Source organism: Crocuta crocuta, unplaced genomic scaffold, assembly GCF_008692635.1.
Source record: "Crocuta crocuta isolate KB4526 unplaced genomic scaffold, BGI_CrCroc_1.0 scaffold260, whole genome shotgun sequence".
Taxonomy (NCBI): domain Eukaryota; kingdom Metazoa; phylum Chordata; class Mammalia; order Carnivora; family Hyaenidae; genus Crocuta; species Crocuta crocuta.
Window position 1 is genome coordinate 1154264 of NW_027527525.1, and position 14462 is coordinate 1168725.

General features: G+C 53.9%; 1 protein-coding gene across 16 annotated transcripts in view; it reads right to left on the reverse strand.

Moving 5' to 3' along the window:
- LOC144231576 (uncharacterized) overlaps nucleotides 1-14462 on the reverse strand; it is a 150874-nt gene that overhangs the window by 13201 nt on the left and 123211 nt on the right. For 6 of the 16 annotated variants that reach the window (XR_013335098.1, XR_013335107.1, XR_013335103.1 and 3 more), the window contains 2 exons: nucleotides 13811-13969; nucleotides 12775-12924 (listed from right to left, as the gene is read on the reverse strand). The exons of 5 other annotated variants lie outside the window; for them this stretch is intronic. The gene's annotated coding sequence lies outside the window, so the exon portion shown is untranslated. Of the gene's footprint in view, nucleotides 1-4846; nucleotides 5005-5025; nucleotides 5348-7672; nucleotides 7840-11378; nucleotides 12369-12774; nucleotides 12925-13810; nucleotides 13970-14462 lie in introns of those variants that run through there. 5 more of the 16 variants (XR_013335110.1, XR_013335099.1, XR_013335101.1 and 2 more) reach the window with 5 other exon arrangements.

Genomic DNA, 14462 nt, shown 5'->3' on the forward strand with positions numbered 1-14462 from the left:
CAGAGCAGCCAGCACCCAGAGCAGCCCCTCCCCCGCAGCCCAGGCCGCCTGCCTGGCCATGCAGAGGTCTGCCTGCAGCAGGAAGCTACAGCGAGCAGAGACCCCAGTCTCCCCACAGTGTTGCCCCAGCACTGTACACAGTCTGTGCTCAGCACTCGTTTGTAGGTATACTCACGGACATATGCCTTCTTACAAGGAGTCCAGCAATGCACAGACAATCTCTGGGGGAAGACCCAACCTGGGACACCAGTGTCATCAGGGAAGAGAAACAGGGGTTCAGGGACATGGATGGGTAGGGGTCTTCATGAAAAACATTTTTTTAATGTTTTATTTATTTCTGAGAGAGAGAGAGAGCACGAGCAGGAGAAGGTCAGAGAGAGAGGGAGACACAGAATCTGAAGGAGGCTCCATGCTCTGAGCCGTCAGCACAGAGCCTGATGTGGGGCTCGAACCCACGAACCGTGAGATCATGACCTGAGCCTAAGTCGGACGCTTAACCGACTGAGCCACCCAGGTGCCCCCATGAAAAACCTTTTTATCCCTTCTGAGTTTCGTCTCGTGAATGACTTACGTATTCAAGGTTTTGTTGTTGTTTTTTAACATTTATTTCTTTTTGAGAAAGAGAGCACAGGGGCGGGGCAGAGAGAGAGGGAGACACAGAATCTGAAGGAGGGTCCATGCTCTGAGCCGTCAGCACAGAGCCTGACACGGGGCTAGAACTCATGAACCATGAGATCATGACTTGAGCTGAAGATGGACACTTAACCCAGTGAACTACCCAGGGCCCACATGTTTTCTTTTGTTTTTTTGTTTCAAAGGAGAAAAAGAAATTGACGACGCTGCTGTGTAAGCTTGCTCTGAGGAGGAAGCAGGGAGCCATGGCGTGCTACACTACGCGCTGGAACACAGCTGTCACCGCACACCCCCCGGCTTCCAGAGGCTGAGGGGCAGCAATGATTAAAAGGGGTAGATTCGCTCGCCAAAGAGACCAGCCCAGGGGTCCTGAATCCCCAGAGCTGCTGTTTACAGCAACATGGGAAGCCACCCAATATAACCCTATGACGCTTGTCCAACCGTCACGTGCGCCAGGAACCGAGCAGTGCCCATCCCTACGGTGCCAGCTCCCTACGGGAGCTCCCTACGGGAGCTGGGCGGGACTCACACCTTCTCCACGTTACAGCTCCAAAGACAGAGGTGTGAAATGGTGAGGAAAGGTGCTCTCCGAGGACACAGACTAGCTCCAGAAACTGGGCTCTGACCCCCGCTGTGTCTGCCCCTGGAGGAGAGTGAGGCGCGCCGCTGTCCCGCGGAGAAAGCATCTGGGGTCAGAGAGCGCCAGCTTCCAGACAGGCTGTCCGTGGCGCTCCCTCGACACTCGGCTGATGAGCGAAACGTAAAGTGTGTGCGAATCCTCCCATGGGAACAGAGGGAGGGCGGCCGGGAGGAGGCAGGCGTCTACAGGGTCAGCCTTACCAGGCGGCTTCCCCTGAAACCTGAAAGCATGTTAGCTCCTGGCCTTCCACCTCAGATTCTCCTCTGTGTGAACCCGCATTTATATTCAACTTTCCCTTACGAACACCCTCCCGCCGCTCCCCCGGCCCCAGAGGTGTTATTAAATCAACCCCAAAGGTAAATAGTTTTCATTTCTCCAACCCCAAAAACCTCCCTTCCTGCCAGCACACTCGAGTCTCGTCAACGAGAACATCAAAGCCATTGCTTTCGGTAAGAGCCTCTCGGATCATCAGGTGATGTGTGCAGATAAAAACAACCCGCCACACGGAAGGCTGTGCCCCCTGTGGGGTGGCGAGTGGGCTGGGGGAAAAACAGCGAGCTAAAATGGGGAGCCAAGCGCCGGCCCCTCTGTCCAGGTCCGAATCTGCCCGGGGACCTTAAGAGTCCCTTCCCTCTCACTCCAGGCCTCTCACAGAGGAAGGGGGTTGGGGTCTCTTTCAGATCTAAAAGTGACTGATTCCATCTCATCCTCTCTGCTCAGAGTCTGTACTTCCTGGACTGTGATGACAGTTCATTTACATACAGGGAAAAAAAATGAAGACTACGTGGTTGCTTACACCCTGAGCTGTAGTTTCTGGTGACTCAGAGGAGAAATATATATTTCCATTGAGCTCAAAAGTCATCCCTCCATTCTCCAATTGCTCAAATGATGTAAGTCGCTGGGCCAGTGGGACCCCCTGGGGAAGTTCCAGGCTACTGGGAGCTCAAACGTCAGTGAATGGAAGTTCAACAAGGGAATTTCCCAGGGCAGACAGGTGCGCCGACAGGTGGGCTGGATGGAGATTCCCCTCCCTGAATAAAACACCCCTTACCCATTCATTCTCCGTCTCAGTATATCTCTATTCCTTAGGGGGGGCCAAGGGAAACACTGGGCTTCGCCCTGGCCCAGGGCCCACCATCCAGGAAGTCACACCCCCAGCATGAAGATTACCTCTTCCAGGAAGGCAATGTTGTTGAACCACCAATGTTGAAAGCGCCCTACACCCCCTGACTATAAACCCCATAAGAGCAGCAACGGTGCCTGACATGTAATGGCTCCGAACACCTTTGCCAAAATACTAAATACTCGCTGAATGAGTGAATCCCACGGCTCCCATAAAGCTTAGGTAATTCTATCCCCCAAAATACTGGGTGCCTGTTGTGTGCTCGGTACTGGGGATTAAATGGTGAACAAGTCAGACAATTACCCACACAGGCATCATCCAAAGCAGCTGCTGACAGTGCTGGCAGAAGATGACCTCCAGCTGTCAGCCCTCTTTGGAGACTGCCTTGGCTGAAGACAATGACCTTGCTCAAGGTTGTTCAGCCTTCCAACACAGCACACATACAATGACTGGGCAACCCATTATCTCAATTCTGGCCCATTCCCAAGGGCCATTCCAGCTCTAGAGCTTCCATGGGGTTGGCTGAGGCCTTTGCTGGGACACTGGTATGGCCTGACTTCTTCCTCTGGCCACTCTTGAATTCTTCCCCCTCAGACACGTAGCTGTGGATGCCAAAAGCATGCCGTAATGAACATCTGGCTTACTGACCGACAGCTCAGCATCTGCTTTCCAGGGAGCCCAACCTGCATCAAGAAGAGTCTTCTGATCGATGCCCAGGCCCTGTGACACCAGGATGAAGCCTCCAGGAACAGGACAAGCAAAGAGCCCAGTCCTAGAGGGGAGCTACTTCCTTAGAGCGCCCTATTGGCAGGATGCTGAAGGCTGGGCTCATGGCGATAAGCAGCGAATGAGAGCTCTAAGGTAGCAAACACCTGTTTGTAATGGTGGCTGTACTGTATGGATGCATCCCAGATCCTTCATGTCAGACTCATTTTCTTGATCCTTTTTCCCCCGGGCACCCAGTGCAGAAAGGAGCTTGGTGACATGTCTGATGAATGGTTAGATGATGACCCGATGGATAAACAGATGGATGGACAGACCTGTCTTACTGAACAAGGAAATCACATCTAGGGAAGCTAGACAACAAAGGAAGGTAATGATGATTTGGTATAAGTGAAAGTATGTAATTGGCATAAAGTGTTTATCACGGTTCCCAAGAAGCATTAATGATGAAGATGATGATTAAGCCGCTCATGAGGACCTTCCTGGAGAAGGGGACCTGGGATGAGCAGCTTGAAAGTGACAGAATGGAAGAGGGTACATGAAGTAAGAGAATGAGACCTCAGCATTAGCAAACGGAGTCCTGACGCGGCTCATCAGACGTAGAGTAAAATAAACACCCTCTCCACAGGGCTGCTGTGACAGCCCAGCAACGGCAAGTGGAGAGAGCTTCTACGGCCATCACATCCGTCACTCTGAAAGTGGGCTATGACCTTCCCATCACTAGTGGGGGCAGCAGACGATGGAGGGTCTTGAAAATACTACCGTGGTTTGGAGACTCAATCTCGTGGAGACAGGGAGCCATGGCCTGGCCTCAGTCCCCCTAAGAAATACATGGACCGTGGGACCATCCTCGTTCAGGCAACCGCCCCACACACTGAGAGTGACCTCATTCCTGAGGGTGAAGCCTGGGAAACAGACAGGAGGGCCGAGGGACAGGGGGATTCATAGGAGCCTGCTGTCTGCGCGAGCATAAGTACATAAGTGACAAGGACAAGGGGAAGAGAGAACGTTTATTTGGGAAAATTATGAAACAAGTGACAGAGCGGATGGTCTGTTAAGCAGCACAGTGCATTCCAGAAAGTGCAGGTAGGGGCTTTTAGCCCGTGACTACTCGTCCCTGAGCTGGGAACATCTGAAGGGCTAAATGCTGAGGCCATCAGAGGGGGCAGGCAAGGGTGACAACCCAGAGAACCGACCTCAGCACCAGCCAGGCGTCAGGCTGAAGGGGAGAGTCACAGGGAGGCAGTAAAGCTCGCAGCTGAAGCAGACTGGCTTTTGCTGCCGAGCGACCTGGGCTAGAGGTGAGGCTCCGCCACTTCCTTCCTGCCCAACCTGGCCTCACCAGGGCCCGCCTCCCTGAGCCTCAGGCCTTATCTGTGATCAAAACAGCAAGGTGCCTGAAGAAGCGAGCCAGCCCATGCAAAGCACTGACACACAGGGGGTGCTTGAAAGCGGACAGGGGACACCGTGTTACTGGACTGTAGGTCACAGGTCCGTGGAGGAGAGGTCCAGAGTGGGCCCCCTCCTATAGCTCCCACACATCCTGAGGGAGTCATGAGTCTTCTGTGAGGCCCCCTCCAGGGGGCCTGATGGAGTCAGCGTGAGTGCAGCGGGNAAACCCCTAGATTTCAGTTGCTAGACGGATTTGAGGGCTTTGAGAAAGCATCCTTGTACTTTCCTGAGGAAAAAAATGAAGCTGCAGAAAACAGGGGCTCGTCTGAACTCACACAGCAAGTCAGTGGCGGGGAAAAGGTGCAGCTGGAGGCGCGGAATCTCAGGCAGTTCGTTCAAAGACTGGAGTCGCCGGATGCGTGCTCCAAGGTCAACTGCTCAAGGGGCCCCAGTGTCTTGGCGCCCCAAGGTCCACAGCCCCTACTCTCAAAGCCTATTGAAAAGAGAAAAAGGAAAAGCAAGTGGAGAATGAACTTCTAGGCAGAGAGAGATGCCCCTCCACCTCCCAAAACAGGGATGGTGCTCCCCAGCTCATTCCCTGGAGCTGGGCCAGCACAGGCTGCAGAATACAGGCCCAGGGGCCTCAAGGCCATCAAGGGGACCCCATCCATGCACATTAGGGATGAGAGAGGTGAGGGACTGTGGAAGAGAAACCAGTTACTTCCATGTCAAGAAATCACAGCTCCCAGATACCCTTGACATGTCTTGTCCAGAGTCAAGCATGGTCTCCATCTGCCCACAATGTAGGCCCATCCAAGTGCTTATGTCACTTCTCCCTGAGCAGGGAGGAGAGAAGAACAAGACTTCTTATAAGTGACACTGATTTCAAGTGACCACAGGTATCTCAACCCACGAATCAGCCCAGACAGAAGAGAAATCTGGCATCGAAGAACAGACCAATCCTACAGATAGCATACGTCATGGCCATTCATCTCCAGCCTCCTCACTGCCTGGCCCTGATGGGCTTTCCATGTGATCACTGATTGTGAAAGCCAGCCATATTGCCCCCCCGGTCACAGATGGGTAAAATGAGGCCCAGAGAGCTTCCCCAAGGCACTGTCAGATTTGAATGCATACTGTGCGGAGTGAACTGTGCTAATAGCAAGACCTACGTAATAAAGCTCTCTCTCCAGTTCTGCTGCTTTCCCCCACACCCTTCCCCATTGGATATCCCTTTTTTAAAAAGTTTTTTTAAATGTTAATTTAATTTTGAGAAAGAGGCAGAGCATGGGTGGGAGCAGGGGAGAGAGAGAGGGAGACACAGAATCCGAAGCAGGCTCCAGGCTCTGAGCTGTCAGCACAGAGCCCAACGCGGGGCTCGAACCCACGAACCATGAGATCATGACCTGAGCCGAAGTTGACGCTTAACCGACTGGGCCACTCAGGACATCCTTATTTTTAAGGGCATTAAGTCTATACGAGATTGATTTTATTCAACAAGAAAGATGCAGAGTGCCCAGCATGGGAGGGGTGCCAGCAACAGCAAGGCTAACTTCCTAAATGCTCCAGAGGGGAGTCCTGCTCCAGATAAGGACTGGAAGAGATGACCTCTGAAGTTGCTTTTACCTTAAGACTCTGTGAGCTGAAACTGAAATTTCCGTTCCCGTGCAAGTATTCCCCATCAGCTGAACACATGCATTTCTACAAGTCCAGAGATGGAAGTTTCACTCTTCTTGGGGACAGCAAGGCTCTCTGAAACCCATCCTGGCCTCTCCTAACTAGCCCCAGCCTTCTTGGGGAGGAAGGGTCCAGATGGAGAGTGAGGGGAATACAACAGATAGTCAGAGATAAACAGGACCGGAGGAGCCTCCTGACTTCACAGGATGTGGTGAGGCGAAGCAGTAAGAGAAAATGAGAAAGCTATCCAGAAACGCAAATAGCACCACAAACAGATTCAACAGGAACACACGGGAACTTTTCTTTTTCTTCTTCTTCTTTTTAGCTAGGAAGTCCAAAAATAGTTGAAAGAGCTGTACCTCAAAGCCTTCTGAAGAAAAACCATGTCTCGTCCATAAGACAAATCCAGGAGGACATTAAGGGTGAAGTCTGAAGTCCTGAGTACTGTAGGGCCAGCTCAGAACCGACACAGGACTCCACAACGTAAGTGAGAAGCGAGCTGTTACAACCCCAGCCTGTACACTCAGGAGCCAGAGTGCTCATCAGCAGTTCACACAAAGGCTCGGTCTGAAACTCGCTCATTTTCAGGGAAGGCTGCCTTACCACTGGCTCCTCGTGAAGGCTTCTGCATGGACACGAACAGACTTGGCGGGAGGAATAACCAAAATCAGCACCTCCCAAGGGAGTGGGTAAACAAGCAGATGAAAAAAACTTGGCCTCATTAAGGATTAAAAGAAAGCATAAATTTAACAAGAGACCATTTTGCGTCTATTGAATTATAATTTTTTTAAGCTAATAATACCTGGTGTTGGTGAAGTTGTGGCAGATCTGGCAAGCCCACACGTGGATGGTGGTGACGTGCACAACCTTATTTGAAAGTAGTTTGGCAATACGGGTCGAGATTCATAAAACTGAGCCTTTCGACTCAATCATCCTTCTGCTGAGAGTGGGTCCAAAGGATTTTCCCAGAAGGGAAGAGAGAGATGCACAGATATGCTCACAGCCCTCGTAAGTACGACAGCAAACCACTAGAACTTTAATTTTTCAACAATGGAGAACTGGTGGAGAATATAACTTATCGGCCTGAGGAGCACTTTCAAAGTGATCATTCGAGGGGTGCCTGGGTGGTTCAGTCGGTGGAGCGTCTGACTTCCACTCAGGTCATGGTCTTGCATCAGAGTTCAAGTCCTGCATCGGGCTCTGTGCTGACAGCTCAGACCCTGGAACCTGCTCTAATTCTGTGTCTCCCTCTCTCTCTGCCCCACCTTCCCCAAACCCTCCTCACTTATGGTCTGTCTCTCTCTCTCTCTCTCTCAAAAATAAATAAACATCAAAAAAATTTATTTTATGATCGTGCGTAAGGCACTTCAGCAAAATGGAAAAATGCCTATGATATGTCAGATAAAAAACAGATTATGAAATATTTCCCACACCTATGTCTATATGAAATTGTACATTAATACATGGACAGACCTATCACATACCTGAAAACAATCTGATGAGTCACGGAGGGGAGGGTTACTGATTTTGTTCCCTTGTCCATTTCCATTCGTTGTCAAAATAAGTGACCACAGCATTGATGCTGATGATTATTTCGTATTGGCCAAACTTTAATAATATATAGGAAAGACATGGGTGGAACTCTGGGGCACTAGAAACAGAATTCAGGAGATGAGAAACGATCAAACCCCAAAGGCGTCAGAGGAGCAAGTGCAAGGAACATGACCTCTAATCAGAGGATGGAAAATGCAGGCACCACAGGGTCACGTATTAGCGAGGTGAGTCTCCCAGGCCCCGTGGTGCTTCCGGCAGTATCTGACTGTCTCAGCTTTACGAGATCAGTCTCCCTCCTCTCTACTACGCCCACGGTGCTCAAACGGGAATAGAAAAGCCCAGATCTGTATATATTTAAATGCCCATCCTCCTAAAACAAAATTCTGCTGAGAGGCCTAAAAATAATTTAAATACTGAATTTCCCAAACCAAGTCTTTTTCAGAGAGGCAATGCAGACCAGTTTCTACACGTGGAGCTCAACCAAGGTCATATGGGACTTTCATTTTGTATAGGGGAGGACCCAGGTGGGCTTTCCGGAGTGAACAGCAGTCTCAACAGACAGCTGTCCGTCCCCTGGCCCAGGCAGGGGTGCTCCACTTGGGAAAGTGACCTGAGTCCAGTCCCGACGCCAGCCTTACTAGCCCCGGACTGCTGCACCTGTCCTCTCGAGCTGTGACCTCAGATGTGCCTCCATAGAGTGGGGACACTGCAGAGCCTTCCTCACAGGGGTTGGGGCACTAGAGGAGCCGCATGCACGCCGCACAGCACCAGGCAGTGGCGGGCACTCACTAACTGCGGGCTCGCTCTGTCACTCTCCTTTCCTTGTCCGAGGACTTCCTGTGTCACGTGTGTGGGGGGAGGGCACACATGCAAATGACCAAGTGCCTCGCTCAAGCCTGGCTGCCAGGAGGATCACCTGGTGGGTCCCTCCCAGCGCGATTACATCAGATGCTCCGGGAGGGAGGGGCCCGGGCACAGTGCCTCCGTAAAGCTGACTCCCTGGTGCCACAGATCTATGGCACGTCCAACTCAGGCAAGGTCATTTCCCCTCCAAAGCCCCGAGCTCACTATAGCGAGAGGCGGGAATCTTTCTCAGTGTATTTAGGCTGCAGTTCGACAGCTCCTCTTGGGACAGGCGCATTTCTAAGGACTGGCAAAGGGCAAGGGTTTCCCCCACTCCCTGCCTCCTGCTCAGCCCAGGGATTCCTGCGAAGCAGAAGAGGTGGCAGCTGGAGCCACCCAGCTCGTGGAGGCCACCGAGAAGCACCTGAGCGACATGGGCAGCGACACCGGTGAGCTCCCACCGACACCCCGCCCGACCCCGGTCTTCCACGCATCTCGTGCGGACTCCTGTGTGTCCCTGGCATGGGGGCAGCAGGTGGGCAGGGGCCAGGCCTCCCGAGGAGCGCTGTCTCCAGAGGCAGCCGGCTTCACACCTCTGGAGGGGGCAGGTGTAGAGCGCAGGATGTCCCCCCTCTGTGGAAGGGGCACAGCCTGTCGGCGCTGCTGGGGGACAGGCCTGCACCCTGTGCCAAGCCCAGAGACGCTCCCCGTGCAGTGGCAGAAGCTGTGGCTGGAGTCGCTGCTGCAGGGAGACACAGGCACAGCCCTTCTGGGGGAACATTAACCTCACCCCTGGGGTGCAGCAACAGCAGGTGAGAACCTGCGGGCCCCCTGGGGCAGGCTGCCCGCGTCGCCCCAGTGAAGGCACCTGCCCAGCTGCTCTCGGCCTGGCTAGAAGATGCTTGGGGGGCCCTCGTCCACGCTCCACCTGGAAGACTCATTCTGTAAGACTCTTCCAAGACCAGGACTCTGCTCTTCCCTTGCCTGTTCCCAAATGCCCTGCAGTCAATGCTCCCTGGACCCCCATTACCGGAGGGCACGTTTCCAGCGTGCTGACGAGCGGCCGGGAACCTCCACGCACATCACCCATGGGAACTCCAGCGACCCGCACAGTCAGCTTTCAGAGTCAATGCTGTTCTCATTCCCACTTTACAGACGAGGACAGTGGGGGCACTGAGCTCACGTGGCAGAGCTGGGTCTGCGCGCCTGGCAGGTTCCGGAGGCTGGGCTCTCCCGTTCTGCCCTGGTTCGAGGACTGCTGCTTCTTTGACTCCTCCTTTTGGTCAAAACACATTATTGGGCTCCTGCTGTATGCCAGCCAGGGGCAAGGGGCTGGAGACACGGTCAGCCCTCTCAAGAGCTCCCTTAACGTAGTCCTAAGGCCCTCAGAAGCAATTCTGAACAGGTCAGGTCCTTGTGAAAATCTCTCTAAGCAGCTGGACCTTGGCCACCTCCTGCAGAGGCGGGCACGGGGTGAGCAGCGGGGCACCAGAGCGTGGGGTTAGGCAGACCTAGGAGTGAGTGCCAGCTGCCCATGGACAAGCTTTGTGACACAGGGATGCCCCTTTCTGACGCTTCTCCGTAGAGGGGGATAATGGGAACCCTCCTGGGCTGCTCCAGGGGGCGAGTAAGAAACGGTCTGCACAACTCATAGTAAGCGACTGGGGACTTCTGTGGGGCCAAATGCCGGTCTGAGGACAACCAGGAATCAGGGGGTGGGCAGTGACCGGTTCAAGAGGCTGCTGACATTCAGGGCAGGGGTGAGGAGCCCAGGAGGGGCCCCCAAAGGTATCCCAGAAGGAGAAGGGCCTGCGATGGATTGGGTCGGTTTTGGGAAGGGCGGAGAGGCTCCCAAGCCAAGAAGAAAGGAGACAGGACAGGCAGGGGGCGGGGGCGGGGGGGGCGCAAACTATGGGCTGGACCGAGCAGAAGTCAGCGGAGGTCACAACGGATGCTAAGACACTATAGATGCCAAGAAGAATGAATGAATGAGGGAGGGACTGTTAAATCCTCTCAGCGGAGACAAACACCAAAACGCACTCACGAGCTCGCAATTCTAGGCTCTAAATGGAGTCAGGGAAGCCCTCACCTCGGGAAAGGACGGGGTTCTCTTCCGTGTTCGTCTCCTAGAGCCGCCATGCATACAATGACCACAAACCAGGTGGCTTGAAGGGCAGAAAGCTATTCTCACACAGTTCTGGGGGTGAGAAGTCCAAAATGGAGACCCCTGCTCTCTCAGAAGGCTCTAGAAAGAATCCTTGCCTGCCTCTCTCCTGGCTTCGGGCTGTTGGGAGATGTGGTAGATGCAGGGGTCTGATCTCTGTCCCCGTCTCCACACGGCCTCTGTTGCTCTGGATATCCATCCTCTTACAAAAACACCAGCCAGGGGATTTAGAGCTCTCCCTGCTATGAAACAGACCCTTTTCCCAAATACGGTCACGTTCACAGGTACCAAGGATTAGGACACAATTCAATCCACTACCCCTTAATCACAACCTCTCCACTGGCCAGCCGTCCAGGTCAGCTGTGACCTCCCAGGATCTCTGCTGACACCCTAACACAGAGCCTGGTGCAGCACATCTGTAAACCCAGAGAAGCCAGCGCCCGCGCCCACCAGGCCCTCGTCCCAGGAAGCCTTAGCTACCACATTCACACCAGCATTACCTTGGCTTCTTCCTAATGGCACTTCTGCAAAGGGGCACCCCCCACACCCCACCACAGACCCAGAGCTCTGCGCTCAAGAGGCACCCAGGTCCAGGGTGCTGGACACAACAGAAGTTCCCAGACCTATACCTGTTAGAAGGAACAGTTGAGCCCGGATCCCGTTCCCTAAGAGGCCAGGCAGGTGGCTGTCACTGAAAGGGGGTCACGTGCACCGCCGGCTGCGGTGGGTCTGTCCGCACAGTTCTGAGAGATCCAGAACTTCTCCCTCGCAGCCGCCTGGGAAACCCTGGGCAGCGTATCTTCTCTGCCCAATCAGCCAGGTGGCCCTTCGACGAACATTCCTCAGGCTGGGCTCTGCTGCCCGCGGTCGTCGGCCAGGCACACACATGAACGGAAGAGGCCATCGGCGAGCAGGGGCCGGCTCTCCAAGGTCATAGGATCCCAGGGCCTTCAAACTCCAAAGTGCCCTCCCAGGGAAGCACCCAGGCATACCACAGGCATCCGTAAACGTTAGCTGTGGTCAACCGACCAGACAGACTTTTCCAGTCCCTAAAGGAGGCCTGTGGACACTCAAATAGTTTTCAGCGACCTGCTGTATAACCTTGGGCAAGTTGCAGAGTCCTGTGAGGGAGCACATCTCCTTATCCAGATGTAGGACCCGGAGACTGAAAGTAGTCTTGAAGTACTTGGCATACTTTTCCGTTCCACCTTTACGGCAGGAACACTGACCAGGTAAGCTGTCCTTCCCTTAAGAGAGGGCTGAAAGGAGGCTGCGAAAGTGCAGCGTAAGCCTTCCCCGACGTGGCTTCATTCTCTGCAGCGCCACAGAGCATGCTCCGGACCCGGCGGGACTGACCCTCATGTTAGGGGTTAGGCAAGGTCACGTGCACACCCCGTGGTTCTGTCCCGAACACACCCCGGATGAAGAACATACCCCGCCTTCTCAGGGCGACCCCAACGTTAGCATCCATCCCCTACCTTCCCTCCCACCAGTATTGTGTTTAGAGCCCACTCTGTGCCCCACTGTGGGGCCTAGGGGATAGGGTGACAAAGAGACAAAGCCCTTGCCTTCACGGGACGAATCCTGGGGTCCTCTTCTCCCTCTACCCCTTCTTTTTTTTTTTTTTTTAATATTTTTTTTATTTATTTCTAGGAGAGAGAGAGAGCATGAGCAGAGGAGGGTCAGAGAGAGAGGGAGTCACAGACTGAAACAGGCTCCAGGCTCTGAGCTGGCAGTCAGCACAGAGCCCGACGCGGGGCTCGAACCCACGAACCGCGAGATCATGACCTAAGCGAAAGTCGGACGCTTAACCGACTAAGCCACCCAGGCGCCCCCCTCTACCCCTTCTCCAAGCCCCCAGGAGTTGATCCCCCTTTTTCTGGATTCATTGCCCAGTTCGTTCCTGATCTTCCACAAGAGGCCCCCAGTCTCGTTTCCATTCAAAGGATAACCCTGCCCTCCCTCTGACCTCTCCCTTCGTCACCGTGGGTGGAGTGTCACTCCTGTACAAAGCATGCAACCTACCATCAGCCTGGGGGTAACAGCCCAGGAGACTCCAGAAACAAACACTCATTACTGGAGAATCCGTCAGGTGACCCACCCTCCGATCAGCCTTCCAGGAGCTGCTGTCCACAGCCTGGGGGGTGGGGGGTCTCCCCGCTGGGTGTGGGGGTCCTGGAGGGAAAGGAGGAAGACAAGATGCTCCGATGTCCCCACCAACAGACACTCCTTGCTACGAACCTAAAGGACGCAAGGTCGAACCCAATAGACAAGCGGCTTGCACAAGGTCCTTCCCACGACCCTCTGTGGCCTGAATTTGGTTCTCATATCTCAGCTGAACCAGAGTCCAAGCAGAAACTACCCTGAGCTCCATCTGGAAAGGCTCAGAATTGCCAGCCAGCCCTTAATGACGCGCACCAAGCTGAGAACCCGGCAACCCTTCAGAGAGCAGAAGTCTGGGGCCCAAGGAACTCCACACCTGCATTGCCCAACAGGGTGGACACGAGCCATCGATTTAATTTTAAATACATAAAAATGAATCCACATTAAAACTGCTGCTCCTCTGGGGGCACCTGGGTGGCTCAGTCAGTTGACCGACCGAATCTTGATTGCCGTTTGGGACATGTGCCGACAGCCTGGAGCCTGCCTGCGACTCTCTCCCTCTCCCTCTCTGCCCCGCCCCTGCTCTTGCGTGTGCATGCTTGCTCGCTCTCTCTCAAAATAAATAAGTAAACATTTTTTTAAAAAATTGTTGTTTCTTAGATGCTACAGACCCATTCGAGTCCTTGGTAACCACCTGTGGCTGGGGGCTCCCATATCAGCCAGTGCAGGTTACAGGATCCTTCCATCCCCACAGAGAGCTTTTCACTCCTCCAGAGGCTTTCCCTTGGCTGCCCGGAAGTGGAACAAGACGCAGCCCCCACTCGCCCCCATTCACACCCAGTTGGGAAAAGCCATCGTGGAAAAGACATCCATAGGAGGAGAAATTGGTCACTGCCCAGAAATGAAGAGCAGGTTCCAGCCCCAGAACTTGAGGCCGGCATACGGCTCTGCTACTTACCAGGTACGTGGCCCCAAGAAGCTGGCGTGGCCTGTGGGAGCCTCAGTTGTCTCAGCCACAGAATGGGAGTGAAGATCTGCGCCCTGCCTCTTCCTGCAGCTTTTCAGACTCCTGAGTGCCTCCAAAGGCTAAGGAAGTCCCACGTCATAGGCAGTAGCTCTGGAAATAAAACTACGGCTAAGGTTTGCGCTCTGTGAGGTTATCAGTACCCTTCTTCTCTCGGTTAGGAAAACACGAGCTATATTGATCCACCAGAATTCAACAGGCCTCTTCGTAATGAAATTTAATTGAATGCAAACCAAGTAAGTGACCCTCTCAGCACCCCCTGCGGAAACTCCTACGGCTGGAATTGCAATTTGTCTCTCTGTTATGAAATTCTCTTTGGCTGGTTTTCCAGCCCTGACTGCGCATTAACATCAGGAAGCCCCCCGACGACCTCCTCCATCAGCTGCTGGCCCCATCAGTGCCTTGGGCTGCCGGCCGCTGTCTCCCGGGAGCCAAGAACAGGGCCAGTGCGTGAAAGGCACAGCCAGTAAGTGTTTCTGAAGGGAGGGGCTGCTGGCCTCCCGCTTCTGGCAGGAGGAGCAGGCCCGCCCCCGGGTCTGGGAGAAAGAGGCTCCTCACGGACGCTGCTGCCATCGGACCTGCCCCG